The sequence below is a fragment of the Puma concolor genome, chromosome E4 (assembly GCF_028749965.1).
Source record: "Puma concolor isolate L17-30 chromosome E4, mPumCon1.1.hap2, whole genome shotgun sequence".
NCBI lineage: Eukaryota > Metazoa > Chordata > Mammalia > Carnivora > Felidae > Puma > Puma concolor.
The window spans coordinates 22,354,932-22,375,980 of NC_141683.1; the positions used below are offsets into that span (position 1 = coordinate 22,354,932).

General features: G+C 34.8%; 1 long non-coding RNA gene across 8 annotated transcripts in view; it reads left to right on the forward strand.

Moving 5' to 3' along the window:
* Positions 1–21,049, forward strand: part of LOC147572493 (uncharacterized) — a 378,670-nt gene that overhangs the window by 254,925 nt on the left and 102,696 nt on the right. For 7 of the 8 annotated variants that reach the window (XR_015246110.1, XR_015246105.1, XR_015246107.1 and 4 more), the window contains one exon: positions 11,031–11,276. The exons of the other annotated variant lie outside the window; for it this stretch is intronic. This is a non-coding gene — a long non-coding RNA (uncharacterized LOC147572493). The remainder of the gene's footprint in view (positions 1–11,030; positions 11,277–21,049) is intronic. 8 annotated transcript variants of the gene reach the window in all.

A 21,049-nucleotide genomic window follows, 5' to 3' on the forward strand; every position in this document is an offset into this window, starting at 1 on the left:
GCATGTTGCTGTCCAGTTTTCCCAACATGATTTGTTGAAGAGGCTGTCTTTTTCCCATTGCATATTCTTGTTTCTTTTGTTGATTAATTGACCATATAATTATGGGTTCATTTCTGGGCTTTCTGTTCTGCTCTGTTGATCTATGTGTCTGTTTTTGTGCCAGCACCATAATGTTTTGATCAGTACAGTTTTGTAATATAACTTGAAGTCTAGAATTGTGGTGCCTCCAGCTTTGGTCTTCTTTTTCAAGGCTACTTTGGCTACTTGAGGTCTTCTGTAGTTCCATGTAAGTTTTAGGATGTTTGTTGTAATTCTGTGAAAAATGCTGCTGGTATTTTGATTAGGATTGCCTTAAGCCTGTAGATTATTTGGAGAGAGTAGACATTTTAACGATGTTTGTCCTTCCACCCTGTGTACATGGAATGTCTTTCCATTTCTTTGTGTCTTCTTGAGTTTCTTTCATCCGTGTTTATAGTTTTCAGAGTACAGGTCTTTCACCTCTTTGGTTAAGTTTATTCCTAGGTGTTATTGTTGGTGCAATTGTAAACAGGGCTGCTGTTTTTATAAAATTTCTCTTTGTACTGCTCCATTATTGTCAAGATCTAGTAGTTTTTTGGTAGTCTTTTGGGTTTTCTATATATAGTATCATGTCATCTGCAAATAGTGAGAATTTTACTTCTTCCTTGCCAATTTTGGATGCCTTTTACTTATTTTTGTCGTCTGATTGTTGTGGCTATGACTTCTAGTACTGTGTTGAATAAAAGTGGTGAGAATGAATGACATCCTTGTCTTATTCCTAGTCTTAGGGGGAAAGCTCTCAGTTTTTCCCATAGAGGATGATGTTAGCTATGGGTTTTTCATAAAAGGCCTTTGTTACTTGGAAGTATGTTCCCTCTACACCTACTTTGTTGAGGGTTTTTATCATGAATCGTTGTACTTTGTCAAGCGCTTTTCCTGCATTTGTTGAAATACAGTAAAACCTTGCTTTGTGAGTATAATTCGTTCCGGAAACATGCTTGTAATCCGAAGCACTTGCATATCAAAGTGAATTGCCCCATAAGAAATAATGGAACCTCAGATGATTTGTGCCACAACCCAAAAATATTCACACAAAAATGATTACAATACTATAGTACAAAATAATAAAGAAAATGCAAAATATAAAGAAAAAAATTAACCTGCACTTACCTTTGAAAACTTTCATGGCAGCTTTTCCACATCATCCAGAATACGTGGCTGTTGCTTTGATATTTTTGTGACTACTTGTGCTGCATTTAGCCCCCTTATTTTTTGTTTTTTCTTTATTGTGCAAGTTGTCAATGTCGACTTCTGATAAAATTTTGCAATTTTGGCCACTCATACCTCATTCATACTTCTCTATGATTTCTTTCTTAACTTCCACTGTAATCATCTCGTTTTTTTTTTTTTTTTTACTGCCTTTCTTTTCAACCTTTTTTCTGCCTGGGAGCCATTGTATATGCTCACACAGAAGTTGACTACAGTACAGTATTAATAAACTCTTGTCATATACTGTATTTAATGTAACTGGCAATAAGGCAGCAGAGGAAAGGGTCTATATCTGCAGGCAGCCTGACCTAGAATGAAGCAAAGCATTCCTAAGCTTCCTCTTGTGTGGAGAAACAAAGAACTGTCCATAGGTGCTTTGGAGTGACGGAATACATAGTGACACTTGTGGGCACCTTCCAACGTTCTGAAAAATCACTGATTTCTGCCAAACATCACAGTTTGACACTGAGCATTGGAGCATGACAGACAATCACCCACAATCCCACAGCGAGAGTGAGAGTGAGAGAGAGAGAGAAACCATTGGCTCAGTTGTGATCATGTGACATTCAGCCTCATGTACTACTCGTACTGCAAGACATTACTCATTTATCAAGTTAAAATTTATTAGAAATGTTTGCTCGTCTTGGAATACTCACAGAACAAGTTACTTGCAACCCAGGGTTTTACTGTATATCATATTTTTTTCCCTTTCTCTTATTGATAAGATGTATCACATTGACTTGCAATTATTCAGGCATCCTTGCATCCCAGCAATAAATCCAATTTGATCATGGTGAATGATTTTTTTTAATGTATTAGTGCATTTGGTTTGCTAATATTTTGTTAAGGATTTTGGCCTCTGTGTTCATCAGAGATATTGGCCTGCAGCTGTCTTTTTTTTTTATGGTGGGTTTTTTTTTTTTTTTTGTTCGTTTTTGTTTTTGTTTTGTTTTTTTGTTTGTTTTTAGTGTCGGGGTAAATGCTGGCCTCAGAGAATGCATTTGAAAGTTTTTTTTGTGTATTTTTCGAAATGTTTGAGAAGAATAGGTATTAAATTTTCTTTAAATATTTGGTAGAATTGACCTGTGAAGCTGTGTGGTCCTGGACTTGGGTTTCTAGGAAATTCCTAAATTACTGCCTCAATTTCATTGCTGGTAATTGGCCTGTTCAGATTTTCTTTCTTCTTCAGTTTTGGTAGGTTATATATTTCTAGAAGTGTATCCATGTTCCAGTTGTCCAATTTGTTAGCAGATAATTTTCCTTAATATTTTCTTAAAATTATTTGTGTTTCTGTGGTGTTGGTTGTTATTCCCTTCTTTAATTTGTGATTTTTAGTCCTTTTTTTTTTTGACTAGAGGCTTATAATTATTAAAAAAAAAACAGCTCCTGTTTCAAGAATGTTCTTTTTTATTTTTCTCCTATGTCATTTAATTTTGCTCTAAGCTTAATTATTTCCTTCCTTTTGCTGGTTTTGTGTTTTTTTTTTTCTTTTACTACCTCCTTTAGGCATAAGGTCACGGTTTTTTTTTTTTTGAATTTTTTTTCTTCAGGTGGGCCTATATTGTGTAAACTTCCCTCTTGGAATGGCTTTTGCTCCATCCCAAAGATTTTAGACTATTTTCATTTTCATTTGTCTCCACGTTATTATTATTATTTTGGATTTCTTCTTAGATTTCTTGGTTGACCAATTCGTTGTTTAGTAGCATGTTATTTAACCTCCATGTATTTCTGCTCTTTCCAGATCTTTTGTGGTTAATGTCTAGTCTCATAGTGATGTCAGAAAAGGTGCATGGTATAATAGGACTTTGATCATTTTGAATTTGTGGAGATCCTGAAATGGATCTGTTCCAGAGAATGTTCCCTGTACACTTGAAAATAATGTATATTATGTTATTTTAGGGTGGAATGCTTAGAATATGTCTGTTAAATCTAGCCCAGTGTGTCATTCAAAGCCACTGTTTCCTTGATGATTTTCTGGGTTTTTTTAACTTTAATTTTTAACATTTATTCATTTTTGAGAGAATGAGAGTGACAGAGTATGAGTGGGGGAGGGGCAAAGAGAGAGAGGGAGACACAGAATCTGAAGCAGGCTCCAGGCTCTGAGCTGTCAGCACAGAACCTGATGCAGGGCTCAAACTTACAGACCATGAGATCATGACCTGAGCTGAACTTGTATGCTTAAGCAACTGAGCCACCCAGGTGCCCTGATTTTCTCTTTTGATGATCTGTGGGTTTAAGTGAGTGTTAAGGTCCCCTACTATTACTGTATTTCTATCAGTTAGATCTTTTATGTTTGTTGTTAACTTTTGTATGTATTTGGGTGCTTCCATGCTGCATGTGTATATGTTTACAATTATTATATTTGTTGGATTTCTTCTTAATTATTGTAGAGTGTCCTTTGTGTCTTGTTAACAGTTCTTGTTTTATTTTTATTTATTTATTTTTTTTTTTTTTGAATTCTGACAGGACCGTATGACCTGCCAAGCTTTATTTTTTTTTTTCAACGTTTATTTATTTTGGGGACAGAGAGAGACAGAGCATGAACGGGGGAGGGGCAGAGAGAGAGGGAGACACAGAATCGGAAACAGGCTCCAGGCTCCGAGCCATCAGCCCAGAGCCCCAACAGTTCTTGTTTTAAAGCCTATTTTTTGATATTATTGTTGGTATCCTTTCTTTACATAACCATTTTCATGATAAATGTTTCTCCATATCCTCCCTTTCAATCTGTATGTGTCTTTCTTTAGGTCTCAAATGAATCTCTTGTGGCAGAATATAGATGGATCTTATGTTTTTGTTTTTTTTTTATCCATTTGGTCACCCTATGTCAGTTGAGCATTTAGTCCATTTATATTAAAGGTAGTGATAGATACATATTTATTGCCCTTTTGTTGTATGTTTTTTAGTTGTTTCTATAGACTTTCTCCAATTCTTTGTTTCTTTCATAGTTTGTTGGTTTTCTTTCATGATATAATTCAATTTCTTTCTCTTTACATATTTATTGGTGGGTTTTTGTTGTGATTATCATTAGGTTTGTATATACTATCTTCTGCATATACCAATCTATATGAAGTTGATGGTCACTTGACTTTAAACCCATTTTTTTTACTCTCTGCTTTCTGCCACCCTGATATTTTAGGTATATGGTGTCATATTTTACATCGTTTTATTTTGTGAATCCCTTCACTGACTTTTACAGATACATACATTTTTCTCGAAGTTTATTTTCAGAGAACGAGAGCAAGACAGTGAGCACAAGTCAGGTAGGGGAAGAGAGACAAGGAGAGAGAATCCAAAGTAGGCTCTGTGCTGTTAGCGCAGAGCCCAGTGCGGGGTTTGATTTCAGGAACAGTGAGAAACCAAGAGTTGGACGCTTACTGGACTGAGCCACCCAGGCACCCCCGGACAAGTATCTCTAAAATGTATGTGTGTGTGTATATATATATATATATATATATATATATATATATATATTATATCTCTATTATATCTCTAATAAATATATGTGTGTGTGTACACACAAACACACACACACACACACACTGCTTTTGTGTTTCCTATTTTTCTTACTCTTGATGAAGATCTTCCTTTGCACTCAGAGTCCCCTTTAATATTTATTGTAGGGCTTGTTTAGTGATCATGAATTCCTTTAGCTTTTATTTGAGAAACTCTTTCTCTCTCTTTCTATTGTGAATGATAGCCTTGCTGGATAGAGTATTTTTGGGTGCAGCTTTTTCCCTCTGCACTTTGGATATATCATGCTACTTCCTTTTGGCATGTGAAGTTTCTGCTGAAAAACCTGATAGCCTTATGAGGTTTCCCTCATATATAACTGTTTTCTTTGGTGTTTTTAAAATTGTCTCTTTATTACCACTTCTTGCCATTTTAATTATTATGTATCTTGGTGTTGATCTCTCTTGGTTGATTTTTTTGGGAGCTCTGTGTGCCTCCTGGTCTGGATATCTGTTTCCTTCTCCAGATGAGAAGAAGTTTCAGCTGTTATTTCTTCAAATATTCTGCCCCCTTTTTTCTCTCTCCTTCTTCCGAGATCCGTATATACAAATACTGTTGTGCTGGATGGAATTGCTGAGTTGCCTACGTTTATTCCTCATTTTGCATTATTTTTTTTCTCTCTTTTTCTCTGCTTGGTTACTTTCCATCACTGTTTTCCAGGTCATTAGCTAATTCCTCTGCTTATTCTATCTGCTATTTATTCCATGAAGTGTATTTTTAATTTTATTCATTGTGTTCATCTCTGATTGGCTCTTTTTCATCTCTGTGTTAAGGGTTTTCTCTGATGTCCTCTACTCTTTTCTCAAATCCAGTGATTACCTGTATTATCGTTAAGTTCTCCATCTGGCATATTAATTATTTCTGTTTGGCTTATGTCTCTTGCTGTGCTTTTGTCCTTTTCTTTCATTTGAGACCCATTCCTTTGAGGAATTTGTTTTCTTTCATTTGAGACCTATTCCTATGTTTTGAGACCTATTCCCCCAGTTTGTCTAAATCTGTGTCTGTCTCTGTATGTGGGGAAAGTCAGCTGTGTCTCCTGCCCTTGATAGCAATGGCCTTATGAAGAAGAAGTCCTGATGCGCACTGCAGTGCAGCGTCCCCCTGTTGAACAGAGCCCAGTTCTCCAGGGGTATCTCCTCTGTGTTGTGTCCTGGCTACTTTTCCCTTCAGTTTACTCATCTGTGGAGCCTCTCTTTGCCTGTTGTGGGCAATGTTTGATCTTCGGCCAGGGTTGGCAGGTAATTGTAACAAGGTCCACAAGGGTCTGCTTGTGAAATGAGACCTGCCACTGCGAACTCCCTGGGACTGGGGAGGCCTGTGTGGAACTGCAAAGTGTTCAACGTGGGTGGGGAGCACAGTTTTCCCAAGGTGCCCCTGGGGCTTTCATAGGGCTTGCTGATGCACCAGGACCAAGGCCTCACAAATTGCTTGGGTCGGGAGATGCAGAGTCGGCAGGGTTTGCACAGGTTCTGGGGGGAGATAAATCACAGCACTGGGAGTAAGGTAAAGTGACTGGAAAGGGTAGACCCACTGAAGCCTGGGGGTGTGGGGTGCGGTGTGAAGCTTGGTATAAGCAAGTTAGGGAGTGAGTGCTGTACTGGTTCCCACAGGTGTATTTATGCCTACCGTCTTCTCAGCCTCACTGCATAATTGGTTTTTAACAATCCCAGGACAGATACTTGGAACATTTAGAAATTAGGAAACAGATTTTTTTCCAATAAATGTATTTTTATAGTATAGGCTTACTGTTTGTGTTCTTTATATGAAATGCCAATATGAAGAGTCAAATGTAGATTTCGTGCTTAGTTTCCTCACTGAGACATCAGAACCTTCACACATTGAAATATTTTGAAGTAATTTTATTTTCCATGCAGTTGAGGCTTGGTGATTTAAGTGAGGGTATTTGAAACTATTGTATGTATTTAACTTTATTTTAATACACCCTAACATTTAAAATTCTTTTTTATTGTTGAGCATATTGAGCATAAATCGGTATTTTATTTGAATCTCAAAGATAGCATAAACATGCCACTTTGATTTGCTACGTTTTGAGATTGAATATTAGAATAGCCCTGTGTGGGTTGACTAGGTCTTGATACCAACTGTGGCTTTAAATCTTTCCAAGTGATTCTTTAATATAAACATTAATGAAGTATTCTTTGGTTGATTGATGCTGTCAGGTAAAAATTATCGGACATCATCAAATGGCAACCAGTTTTATCTAAATTATAAAGGTATTCCTTTGAATGGACCAAACTGCTTGGCTCATAATACATGTTCACATAAAGATTTATTGAATGAATGAGTGGATGAATGCATAAAATGACATAAACCTATTCTGTAGTAATACTTAAGCCATTTTTCTTCCTTGCCATTTTCAAGTCGTGTGTAGATAGCCATTTCCTTTAGATGATTGCTGCATTTTAAAAAAACATTTGTTTTGTTTTTTATTAAAAAAAGTATTGCTCTGTTATGTTCCTGTTTATATACCACAATACAAGGTGTGAGACTACTGTATAGTTTTCTAGTTTGTCTTTTATTTATTCACTAAGCCTGTATTTTCTATGTGTGATCCTTTTCTAGGAGGGGAAGATACATAAATAAGACATACTCTCGAGCGAGAGAAATAGAAATGTTCTCATTTAATTATGAAACGGTCTGTAACATACTCTGTAAAACATAGGCACAGTGTACTTTAGCGTACTAGAGTAAGGGTGACTTTATGGTAGAGGAAGTCAAAAGAAGGTGAGTAGTCATTCCCTGGGAACAATGGAAGACAAAGAAAAAATTCCGGGTCCAGAGGATTGAGTAAACACCAAGATTAGTAGGAAAGTGGGAGTGAAGGGAATGATAAAGAATCAACTTTAAGTTTGAAGGAAGGGATATGGACTTAAAAGACTGGAGGAGAATGAAAAAACCCAGACTCATGAGAGAATATTCCAGAAGAGAACTAAAAGACTAGTGTCTTTCTGTAACAAATGACCCAGAGTGTTGAGGAGACTTTGCCTTAGGCATAACCTAGGAGAATATGGTAAATATTCTGCAGGACACTGGATATCTTCTCTTCTTCAAGTTTTATTATTTTTCCGTTTCTGCTAACTGGTTACAAACTTCAATGGAAATTTAATCTTTTGATATAAATACATTCCAAAGAGTGCCCTCACTAGCCACTTCCTCTTTCCCATGTAGTTTGATGTTGTTTTCAGTCTTTGGATGAGTCCAAATTCTGGTATGCATCTAAGTTGACAGGAGTGTGAGAAGCCAGGGGTGGGTGTGTGGATGTGTTGGGAGAGGGGCTGTTTCTCAGGTTAATTTTGTTTCCCTTACGTTAGCTTCAGAGCCTTCCCACCATCAAAATCCCCTGGATGTCAATCTGTTCTTCTTTGAGTGTTTGTGAGCTTGGTCAAGATCAAGATCTTGTCCTTGATACATAATAAAATTTCAAGAATGCTACAAAGATTCTTGTTATATGAACAATTACATGGATGAACACATGAAAGAATAGTGTCTAATATTTTCCAGGCCCTGGAATATTATAGACTAGAATCTAGGTTTTCCCATTCCCAGCTCGCTTTTATTCTCACTCTGTTCCTCTTTCCTTTTACCTAACAATTATTTCTTGTGAAATTTTCTGCTTATTTATCTTTTAATAGGAGTGAAGCTAGGTATTCTTACATGCTTAAAAAGCATGTGTATTATCTTCTCTGTAAACTATTTATGTCCTTTATGCATTCTTCTTCTTCTTAGATTTTTTTTTTTTTAGTTTTTCTCATTTTAGGGCTCACTTTATATGTTAGGGAACTTAGCCCTTGGCCATAAATATTTTCCCAGTTTGTGGTTAGTGTTTTGATTTTTCTCTTGGTGTTTTGCTGTATGGAAGCTTTCATTCACTCTTCCGCAATGTATCAATCTCTTTTTTGTGGCTTTTTAGATTTTGAGGCATGATTATGTTGAATGTTGACTTCTCAAAAGAGTAGGAAAAAATCTGTTAATCAAGTATAGTTAAACTAATTAATTACTGCAATAAGGGGGAGAACACCAAGAGTTCTTCAAGTAAGATCTCAAAATGAGGAAATTAAGGAAGAGTATTTATAGGGTTTTAGAGTCTGGGTGAGTGAATTTAAGGCAGGTCTTAACAGGAGAGGAGTTATCTGAGATTGGGCAAAATATATGATAAAATTGGTTTGAATTGGGACTACTGAAATGAGAATGTTGACATGAGCTGTGGTAAACATCTGTTAATCTTGATAAGTAAGTTTATAATCTTAACTTTTAGCAGCTATTTCCTGGAGAAAGCAGCCAAGATATTTTTGTGTGGTCCTAATATTATTTAGTGCAGAAACCGTAAATTATATCCATTCCATATTCAAGACAAAGAAATGGAATTATGTTAGATTCGTTTCTCACTTATAAGGAAATTCACTCATTTTTAGCTTTCATTTTATAGTTTGTTTTTTGCCCTTAAGCCTTTGTTGATGTAATTTATTTTGGTATGGACTGTGTAAATTCAGACCTAGCTGGCCGCCTTTTCACAAAATGGCTACTTGGTTGTCTTAGTACTATTTACTGAATAATTTCCTGTTGCTCCAATGATTGGAGATTCCATCTTTATTATATACAAATAATCACACATATTTGCCTCCGATTCTGCACTGTTTCCTGTTTCATTGGTCTTTTTGCCTTTGTATCACTGTTAAACGATATGAATTGTGGAAACTGTGTACATTTTGAGATTTGGTAGTGGTCGTTCTTCATTGCACTTCCTTTTCAGACCTTTTCCTGGCCATTCGTATTTATTTTTCCACAGGAAATGTGGAATCAACTCTTTCTTCTAAGCTCTTTTTCTAAAATTTTCTGAGAAATTTTAGAAGAATATTTTCTAATAAAATAATTCATTTAGAAAAAAATGACTAATTTTTCATAAACTGGATTCTCTTCATCTAAGACCATGCATACCCATCAGTAGTGTTTTGATATTTTCTTTGTACAGTACTTGCATGATTCTTTAAAACTTGTAGCTGGACTGTCTTTTAACCTTGACGTTATAAGTGAGGGCTTTCTCTCTAGCTCCATCTAAGTATTCAAGTTCATGGTTGATTTCATTAATTAAAGCTATTAAGTTTTGTATGTCAATTATTTACCCTATTATTAAATTGTTTCATTGTATCATTTTTGAGCTTATTCTTTTTATTTTCAACATATATGGTTATGTCATCAGTAAATAGTGTTAGTTTTACATCTTCATTTCATATATACCTTTATTTTCTTAGCTAATTAAACTGGCTAGTTTCTTCAGTAATCTGTTAAATAACAGTGGTGGTAGTAGGCATTGGCTTGTTCTTGACTTCTGTGGAAATGCCTGTAGATTTTCCCCATTAAGCATAAACCTACCTTTTAGGCAGAACATCAGTGTTTCACAATGTTAAGGATCTTTGTATTCCTGTTTCAATGTCCAGTAACTTTACCAGGTCATGTCTTCAGGTAGAAAGTTTTACGTCCATTTCCTCTGCCATGTGTCCTTTTTAATAGTGCTGGATTCAAGCCTTCTTTCATGGGGCTATTTTTTTTCTTTTTGAGATATAATTGACACATTATATGAGTTTCAGGTGTTACAACATAATCATTTGGTGTATGTATATATTGTGAAATGATCACCTCAAAAGTCTAGTTAACATCTGTCACCACACATAGCATATTTTTTCTTTTGATGAAAACTTTTAACATCTACTCTAACAACTTCCAAAAATACAGTGCAGTATTATTGACTATAGTTAACTGGACTATTTTTTAATAGTAAATTATAATTTTTTCTGTGCCATACTTACGTGTTTTTTTGAGAATTCCCAACATGAATATGTTGAATCTGCTTTATGTATCTTTTACATATTGTCTTTATTTTCTCCTCCTTTCAATTATTTTTATTTCCTCATTTTTTTCAGTTATGATCATCTTATGCTTCCTGAAGTATTTATTATTTGTGTAAACTCTAGTTACTATTTTATTACTGTGAATTTGTTTTCTCCAAGTCTTTTCATGTCAGTTCAATTTTTTCTTCTGTTTTATTTATTGTCTTTATACTGAGTTCTAGCATGTGGGTTTTGCAGTCTCTGTTGATAGCAATTGCTTATTTTTTAATAGTAGAATTTATATTCATACATTTCATCTCTGTAGCACATTTTTTTCTCTTCGCTGTTTCTACACTGTAATAATTTTATTTTCTACATTTTTCTTAGAGTACCTTTGTGTTGAATCTGTACCATGTTATACTTCCCTTTCATAACTTTTTGAAAGAAGTTCCTTTGGTGATGGAGGCATAGTTTTCTAATCTTTACAACCCAAACCTCCCTCCTGCCCCAACCCAGATGGCAGACAAACTGATTCCCGCACACGTGGTTCTACCCTGTGTGTGTTTGTGTGTGATGCACGTCTTCTCTCGAGTGAACCAGGCACATTAAAGAGCACAGCTCCCATTCTCCAAGGTAAACCTCTCATTTTCAAAACCATGTTTTTGTTGTCACTTTTTCAAATTTTCCATCTGTGATCTAATCAACACTTTTGAGAGCCTCTTTACTCATGGATTCTGTCTTATCTGAGATGCGTTATGCTGCTCCTTCCTGGATTTTGAAGCCTGAAGCTTAAGTTTGCCCGAAGTTGATGTTTGTGGAACTCTGGAAATTTCCCTTGTAACTGTATGCAATTTCAGAAAAAAGAAAGTTTTTGAATTATGATGGCATTATGGTTAGGTCAGAAATCTGAATGACCTTTTAGTCAGGAGAGAAGGAGAGAAACAGCTAGAAAATTGAATACTTATTGGTAAAAGATGTGACCAATATAGTGTGGGTTAGGAAATATTACTCATAACTAGGTTAAAAGTTGCTCTGAAAATTTTTCATTTTTCACACTACTAGTATTTTTGCATATTGTATAAAATTGCCACTAATTCCTCCCATGTCTCTAGGTACACACCCTTAGGCCTAGTACTTTGAGGTGGAGTCTCTTTCTCCACTCCCATTAATCTTGGCTCATTTTGTAACTTGTTTTGGTCAGTAGATGAGAGCAGAAGTGATGGGAGTTTTTTGGTTTTTTTAATGTTTATTTTGAGAGAGAGAGAGAGAGCGCGTGCAAGAGCTCATGAGGAAGGAAGGGGCAGAGAGAGAATCCCAAGCAGGCTCCCTGCTGTCTTTGCAGAGCTCCATGTGGGACCGGATCTCACAACTGTGAGATCACGACCTGAGCTGATATCAAGAGTCAGATGCTCAAGAGACTGAGCCACCCAGAAGCTTCATGGAGTTCTAAGCTCAGATCTCAAAGACCTCTTGGCTTCTGCTCTTACTCTTAAGGAATCTTGTCAGCATCGTGTAGACAATAGGCTAACCTCTTTGAAGGTTTTCAAAGACTATGGGAGAGAGGCCCAACTTGACCACTAACTGCCAGACAAGTGTTTGAAGCCATTTTAGACCATTTGGTTGCAATTGCACTATCAGGTGATTACGACTATATGAATGACCCCAGGTGCAACCAGCAGGGTATTTGTGCAGTTGAGCATAACCCAAATTGCTGACCCACAGAACTGTGAACATGTAAGATGGTGGTGGTTTTTATCCTATAGATTTTGGGGTTTTCATTATAGAGTAATAGAAAACTGATGTAATAGTCTAGTATATTTACTAATTTACTATATCTATGGTATAAATTCTCATGATACAAATAGCTCATGTATTATTACTATTTTTAAATAATAGAATATACTACATTATAAAATATTGTTTAATGACATGTTGAAAACAAGCCCTTTGACAGTCCATAAAGTAAGATTTATTAATGTGTTCAGAATTGTTTTATCAAAGATTCAGCATTCCAAATTATTGTTCTCATTCTAGCCCTTGGAGCTGTGTGCCAATACATGTAAATGTGTTAAAATTTATCTAATAATTTATGTAATACATTTTATATGTGATTAAAATTACTTAAAGATTATGAAATAAATTTTATATTTATGAGTTGGGATACATTTATCGCTTTTGTCTTCAGAGGTTTTTCAGTCATTCCAGACAGCAAGGTCTTAAATAGATTTCTAGGTAGAATTTCTCTGAAGATGTGTAGTATCTGTGGTGAGTAAATAATCAAAGAATATTTTTAGTTCCAGGGAAAAGACCAGAAAGTTCTGAAAAAGAAAGCTACCCTTCTCTCTAACATATACTTTTCAAATAATAATTTGTTTTTAAATTAGGTTATTTTTTTTTGTTAAGATAAATTAGTTTTTAAAATGCCAAGTGTTTCATATATAATGTATACAAGATAAACTGCATTCATTTTTAGTATAGATTTTGATGAGTTTTGACGAGGGTATACACCATGCAATAATTATTTCAGTCAAAATCTAGAACATTTTAATCACCTTAAAAGTTCTACTTGTATAACTCCCTAGTTAGTACTCATCCCCAATCCTTAGCCTTAAGCAACCACTGTTCTATACTCTATTGCAATTGACTGATTATATTGCCTTTCTTAGTTTCATTTAAATGGAATCATATGGTCTTTACATTCTGTCTGAATTCTTCCACTTAGCATAATATATTAAGGATTCTTTCATGTTGTTTTATGTTTCAGTAGTTTGTTTCTTTTTATTACTAAGTGTATCTGTTGTATGGATATACCACAGGTTGTTTATCCATTTACCTGCTGATGGGTTTTTGAGTTGTCTCCAGTTTTTGACCATCAATAAAGCTTTTGTGAACATTTGTGTACAAGTCTGAATGGATATAGGTTTTAACTTTTATTTTTAAGGTAAATATCTAGGAATAAGAATGGATGGGTCAAAGGGTAAGTGCATATTTAACTTTATAAGACATTACCAAGTTGTTTTTCAAAGTAGTTTTACTGTTTTACATTGCTGTCAGCAATGTATGAATGCTTTGGTTGCTTTATGTCCTTCCATTTGATATTTTATGTTTATCCTTTCTAGTACATAACCATGTCTCATGGTTTAATTTGAAATTCTCTGGTTGATAGTTTAGAACACTTTTTTTTATTTTGGTCACTTAATCTTATTTTGCAAACTATCCAATGAAATATTTTGTTCTTTTTTTGCTTGGTGTTTGTATTAATGATTTGTGAGAGTTTGTTGATATTTTATGGTGCAAATTTTTTGATGTCTATAGAATATTTTTTCCCTCTCAGCGGCTTATCTTTTATTAGTATATAAAGAAGAACTGAAGTTTTAAATTTTGATAAAGTCTGGTTTATTAACATTTTTCTTTAATGGCCTATGCTTTTTGTGTCACATCTAAAATATCTTTGGTTATGCTCAAGGTTGAAAAATTTTTCTCTTATGTAATTTTCTTAATAGTTTTAACGTTTACATTTAGGCTTTTGATCCATTTTAAGATACTTTTTGTATATTACGTGTGGTAAAGGTCAAGATGCATTTATTTTTTCCATATGGTTATGCTTATGGCTCCACATAGTTATTTGTTCCATATGGCTATTAAAGCACTATTTGAAAGCTCTTTCTGCACTGAATAACTTTGTCCACTTGGTTGTAATTGAATATATATGTATGGATCTATTTGTGCAACCTTCATTAGAATAGGAATCTTTAAAAAAAGTATTTTTGGGGGGTGGGGAGAGAGCAAGTGAGCATGCATGTGAATGGGGGAAGTGGGGAGAGAGAGAGAGGAGAGAGAGAGATAATATTAATTGGGCTCTATGCGAGGCATATTAATCTAGAACATGACCTGAGCCAAAATCAAGAGTCAGATGCTAACCAACTGAGGCACCCAGGCACCCCTGAGAAAAGTGAATACCTTTAATACTGTTTTTATTTTACTTTTATCCTGATTACCTCTTAACACTTAATGATAACTTGGAGGCACTGAGGTTCCAACTAGCTAAGGGAATGGGAACTGGAAAGGAGGCATTGTAAAGACTAAAACTTCGTGGTGGGGCATCCTCAATAAGGAATGAAGATGTGAAACAACGTGAATGCATTGAAGACTGGCTGGTGGAAGGATACTCCATAACAAAGATTTGCCTAGAATTGATAGATTCTTAATAAATACGTATTTCAATTAAGCAATGAATGATAGGTGAATAAATGTGGGAAGTGGAGTGGCAAATTCTCTCTCCTTATAAATTACTGCTGCTTGTTCCTACCTTTTTTTAAGGCTTTCAACAGGTTTTATTCTAAGGCACATTTCACACAGCGTCAATAACTAGAATAAATTTAGATGCCATCTGCTAAAAGTTTCACATTTTACATATTAAAAAAACATTTCAGCCACTAGGGAGATACTGTTCAAGTGTTCAAGGCACACAGTGAATGGTAAGGTAGAATCTTGATCCAGATCTTTGAACTTATTGTGCAAGTTCTCAGTTCCTTCCACTACACTAAAAGTGTTGTTTCAAACACCACAAATGGCGCTTTAAAAAAAATAAATGACTCAACTTTGGTAGGCTAAAAGAACACCACAAATGGCGCTTTAAAAAAAATAAATGACTCAACTTTGGTAGGCTAAAAGAGGTTGGTTTTTTTTTGTTTTTGTTTTTGTTTTAAATCTCTAAAGGAAACCTCTCAGAAATGTCCAGGGAGTAAGCGTATTGCTAATTGTTAAATCTAATTCTTTGTTCCTTCCAGGATTGATTCTAAACAATGTTTAAAGACTTTATAGGACTGTACATTGATATCATGCCTAATTGTCCAGTGCCCAAATTAAGCAAGGGATACATACATAATCCCAAAGAATTAGACTCTTCTCTATATTTTAGCAGGGTTACTCCGAAGAAATCAAGTATCTATGGTAGTTATAGGAACACGAGAAATTGTGAACAGCTTCTTTCTATCTTTTGACTATATATCAACTGTTAGATTTACTGAAAAAGAGATCCCTGTCAAGAATGTGCAATTAGGGGCACCTGGGTGTCACAGTTTAGTGCCAGACTCTCGATTTCGGCTCAGTTTATGATCCCATGGTTTGTTGGATTGAGCCCCTTACCTGGCTCTGCACCAGGATTCTCTCTCCCTCTTTCTCTGCCCCATCCCTGTTCACGCTTGCTGTCTCTCTAAATAAATAAATAAATAAATAAATAAATAAACAAACAAACAAACAAACAAACATAAAAAAAGAACGTGGGACTACGGTTGCTTTCTGTAAGCTAAGTTATACAGTCAGTATATCATGTATCAAAATAGAGATACTCAACATTAGGTTAGGGAACACAATGGCTTTCACAGCCAAAGTTACTTTTGAGACTAAAATAATTTGAAGGCAGTGATCTGTTTAAAGGATGAATTTGTCATTCAGGAGAGGGGCTGGTCAGTAGTGGAAGGATGCCCAAAGACAATTGGTGACTCAGACACATGCAAAGAAGACTCAGTGGTGCTGAGAGAAGAGAATGTTCTTTTTTTTTTCCTTTCCATTTTTCTTTCTTTCTTTTTTTTTTTTTTTTTGATTAGAACATGTAAGTTAAACTCTCAGCAAGTTTCAATTATATAATACGTAATAAACTGTAGTTTCCATATTATACATTAAATCCTCAGACCCCATTCATATTATAAGAAAGTTTGTGTTCTCTTATATTAACCTTTCTTTCCCAACCCCCCAGCTTCTGGCAATCACTTTTTTACTCTGTCTAGGAGTTAGTTTTTTGTTTTGTTTTACTTTTTTTTTTTTATTCCCCATGTAAGTGATACCATGTGTTATGTGATACTGTATGGTACTTGTCTCTCTCCGACTTATTTCGCTTAGCATAATGCCTTTGAGGTTTATCTCTGTTGATGCAAATAACAGGACTTACTTCCTTTTTTAAGACTGAATAATGTTTTATTACATATATATTCCACATTTTCTTTATCCATTAGTCCTTTAATGGGCATTTACATTGTTTTTATACCTCAGCTATTGTGTATTAGGCTTCTATGAACATGAGACTACATATACCTTTTGGAGATGATGATTTCATTTCCTTTGGGTGCATACCTAGAAGTGAGATTGCTGTATCATATGGTAGTTATATTTTTAATTTCTGGAGGAACCTCCTTAACTCTCTTCCACAGTGGCTGTAACAGTTTACTTTCCTACACATGGTACATGAGGTCCCCTTTTCTACATATCCTGTCCAGCATTTGGTGTCTCTTGTCTTTGATAATAAATATTCTCACAGATATGAGGTGATATTTCATTGTGGTTTTGTTTTGCATTTCCTGATAAGTGATGTTGAATACCTTTTCGTGTACCTATTGACCATTTAGATGTTATCTTTAGAAAAATGTTTTAGATACTTTGCTCATCTTAAAATTAGTTGTTCTTTTTTAAGCATCTCTGTGTGTATATATGTGTTTTGCTACTGAGTTACATGAGTTCTTATATACTTGGGATATTAACTCCTTATTGGACATATTTTTGTAAGTATTTTCTATTTCATAGGTTGCCCTTTCATTTTGTTGATGGTTTCCTTTGCTGTGCAGAAGCTTTTCAATTTGCTACAATCCCAATTGTTTAGTTTTGCTTGCTTGCTTTATTTATTTATTGCCTTTGCTTTTGGTGTCAAAGTATTATTTAGTCAAGGAGTTTATCCCTAATATTTTCTTCTAGGAGTTATAGGATTTCAGGTCTTGTGTTCATGTCTTTAATCTATTTTGAGTTGATTTTTGTGTATGATATAAGATAGTGGTCCAGTTTTACTTTTGTGCATGTGGCTATCCATTTTTCCCAGCATCATTTATTGAAGAGACTATCCCTTCCCTACTCTTGGCTCCTTTGTTATAAATTAATTGATTATATATGTGTGAGTTTATTTCTAGGCCTTTTATTCACCTTGGTTGATGTGCATCTGTTTTATGCTCATGCCATATTGTTTTGATTACAGTAGCTTTTTAATATAGTTTGAAATCAGGAAATGTGATGCTTCCATCTTTGTCCTTTTTTTCCCCCCAAGTTTCTTTGGTTATTCAGGGTCTTTTGTTGTTTCATACACATTTTAGGATTGTTTGTTCTTTTTCTGTGAAAAAATACCCTGGGAATTTTGATGTGGATTGCATTGAGTCTCGGTATTAAAGACTTTAAACAATATTAAATCTTCCAGTCCATAAATAAGGAATATCTTTCTATTTATTTGTATCTTATTCAGTTTCATTTTCATTAATGTTTTACAATTTCTAGTGTATGAAACTTTTACCTCTGTGGTTAAACTTATTCCTCAGTATTCTTTCTTTTGATGCTCTTTTAAATGGGGTTATTTTTCTTAATTTCTCTTTCTCATATTTTGTTGTTGGTGTATGGAGATGCAACTGAGTTTTGTATGTTGATTTTGTATCCTACAGCTTTACTGAATTAATTTAACAGTTTTGTTCTTTTTTGGAAATCTTTAGGGCTTTCTATATATAATATCATAAAATCTGTGTATAGACAGTTTTACATCTTCCAAATGTGGATGCTTTTTATTTCCTGTCTGATTGCGCTAAGATTTGCAATAGTGTGTTGAATAAAAGTAGTGACAGTGGGTGTCCTTGTATTGTTCCTTGTTTTAGAGGAAAACTTTCAGCATTTCACCACTGAGTGTGAGGTTAGCTGTGGGCTTGTCATAGGTGTCCTTTATTATGTTGAAGTACATTCCTTTCATACCTAGTTTGTTAGTATTTTTGTTATAAAAGGATGTTGGATTTTCTTAAGTACTTTTTCTCCATCTTTTTAGATGATCATATGATTTTTTCTTTTTCATTTTGTTAATATGTGGTGTATCATGTCAATTCACTTGGAGATGTTGAACCACTCTTTTGTTCCTGGAATAAATCCCACTTTATCATGTTGTATGTATTGCATTGTTGAATGTGTTGTTCTAATGTATTGTTGAGTATGGTTTGCTAATATTTGGTTCATGATTTTTGCCTCTGTGTTCATCAGGGATATTCACCTCTAATTTCTTGTAGTGTCCTTGTCTGGCTTTGGTTTTAGGGTAATGCTGGCCTCATAAAGTGAGTTTGGAAGTGTTTCCTCCTCTTCTGTTGTTTTGGAACCATTTGAGAAGGAATTAACCAGTGAAGCTGTCTGGTCCTGGACTCTTTCTGTTGATAGGTTTTTGATTAGTGATTCAATCTCCTTGCTCATTATTGGCCTCTAGATTTTCTGCTTCTCCTGATTCAGCTTGGTAGGTTGTTAGGTTTCTAGGAACTTATCCATCTCTTCTAGGTTGTCCAATATGTTGTAACATAATTATTCATCATAGTCTCATGATTTTTGTATTCTGCATTATCAAGTATTATGTCCCTCTTTTTTTTTTTCTTAGTTTAGGTAAACGTTTCCCAGTTTTAATTATCTTTTCAAGAAACCAGCTGTTAGTTTCATTGATCTCTATTGTTTTTCTGATCTCTATTTCATTTATTTCCTTCAGCTAATTTTGGTCTTAGTTTGCTCTTTTTTTTCCCTAATTCTTTGATGTGTAAAGTTAGGTTTTTTCGTATGATATCTGTCTTATTTTTTAATGTAGGTGTTTTTTGCTATAAACTTCCCTCTTAGAACTGCTTTCCTGCATCCCGTAATTTTCTTTACACTTTTATCAGACAAATAGACTTTAAGCCAAAGACTATAACAAGGGACCAAGAAGGTCATTATGTAATGATAAAGGGGTCAGTTCATCAGGAAGATATAACATTTGTAAATATGCACCCAACATATATGAGCACCTAAATATATAAAGTAAATATTAACAAATCTGAAGGAAGAAATAGACAGCAATACAATAATAGCGAGAGATTTCAATACTCCACTTTCAACAATAGATAGATCATTGAGACAGAAAATCAATAAGGAAACATTGGATTTAAACTACACATTCAAGCCGAGAGACCTAACAGACCTATACAAAACATTCCATGTAACAGCAGCAGGGTACACATTTTACACACGGAATGTTCTCCAGGATAGATCATATGTTCTGCCACAAAACAAGTCTTAATAAATTTAGGAAGATTGATATCACTCCAAGCATCCTTCTGACCACATTTGTCTAAAAGTAGAGATTTATAATTAGAATAAAACTGGAAAATTCACAAATATGTGGAGATAAAATGGCATTCTCCAGAGTAACCAATGGGCCAAAGAAGAAATCAAAAGAGAAATTTAAAAAATACCATGAGATAAATGAAGATGGGGACACAACATACCAAAACTTTTGGGGAGAATGCTCTGATTTATAGGCATTGCATATATTATTTGGGTGTAGAGGGATGCTTTATGTTGCCTGATGCCATTTAAACATTTGATTTTTATGTCTCACTTACCTTCTTCTGATTTGTGGATATCAGGTAATCTTCAGTTTGTATATTGGTTTCTGAGATGTGCACTAAGGTTGAGAGTGTACTGGTCAGAGGGTATTCGTTTCTTGTTCTATGAGTCACTAATATTCTAAAAATTACTTAGTCAAGTGCCAATTTGATTTCATATCTCAACCTACAGTATATTTGGTAGAGAGTCTGCATCCATGAATCCGATAGGCAGCTGAGGAGATGAACAACTATGAGTCTGTAAGGGAGAAATAGGGGCATGCTTAACCAACTGAGCCACCCAAGTGTCGGGAGAAATAGGGACATGATAGAAAGAAACTTTACCTTGCAGGGGAATAATCATAGCATCATGTTGGATGTTATATAGTCAGCCCAGGGCGTTTGTCTGTGAAGAGACTCTGGAGACAGTAATATTTGGGATCCAGTTTTAAAATTTCCTTATCTGTGTTAAAGTTCACTTACATGATCTTCTGAATTTCAGTATAGCAACTTACATAGATAGGCATTGGAGAGAAGGGAACATCACTTGGTCCCCCTGTGTAGCAAAGCAGATTAAACTCAATTAGAGAAGAACTAGGAACTGGTAGGACTATAAGAAGAGGTTGAGAGACAAGCCTGGAGCTGCTGTGTACAGCAGCCCCAAATCATTAGGTAGAGATTTACCAAGTGACAACGCAAAAGGGCGAATGTCCTTTTATCCTCAATGAAATTGTTCAATGCAAAGAAGTATTGGATATATTGTTTTTGTTATTTTTATTTGGGCAACAATTGTCTTTTAGGAACTAAGTTGAATTGATAGTCACATAGAGTTATTTTAAAAATCTCGGCTACATTTATATTCTTTAAAAATATAGTTGCTTGCAAGAAAGACATGCTTATAAGGTTAAACTAGAAGCACAGATGACTTGTTTTTCTCAAGGGAGTCATTAGATGTGTGGGGAAAAAATATTAAATTTGTCAGCTGACATTGGT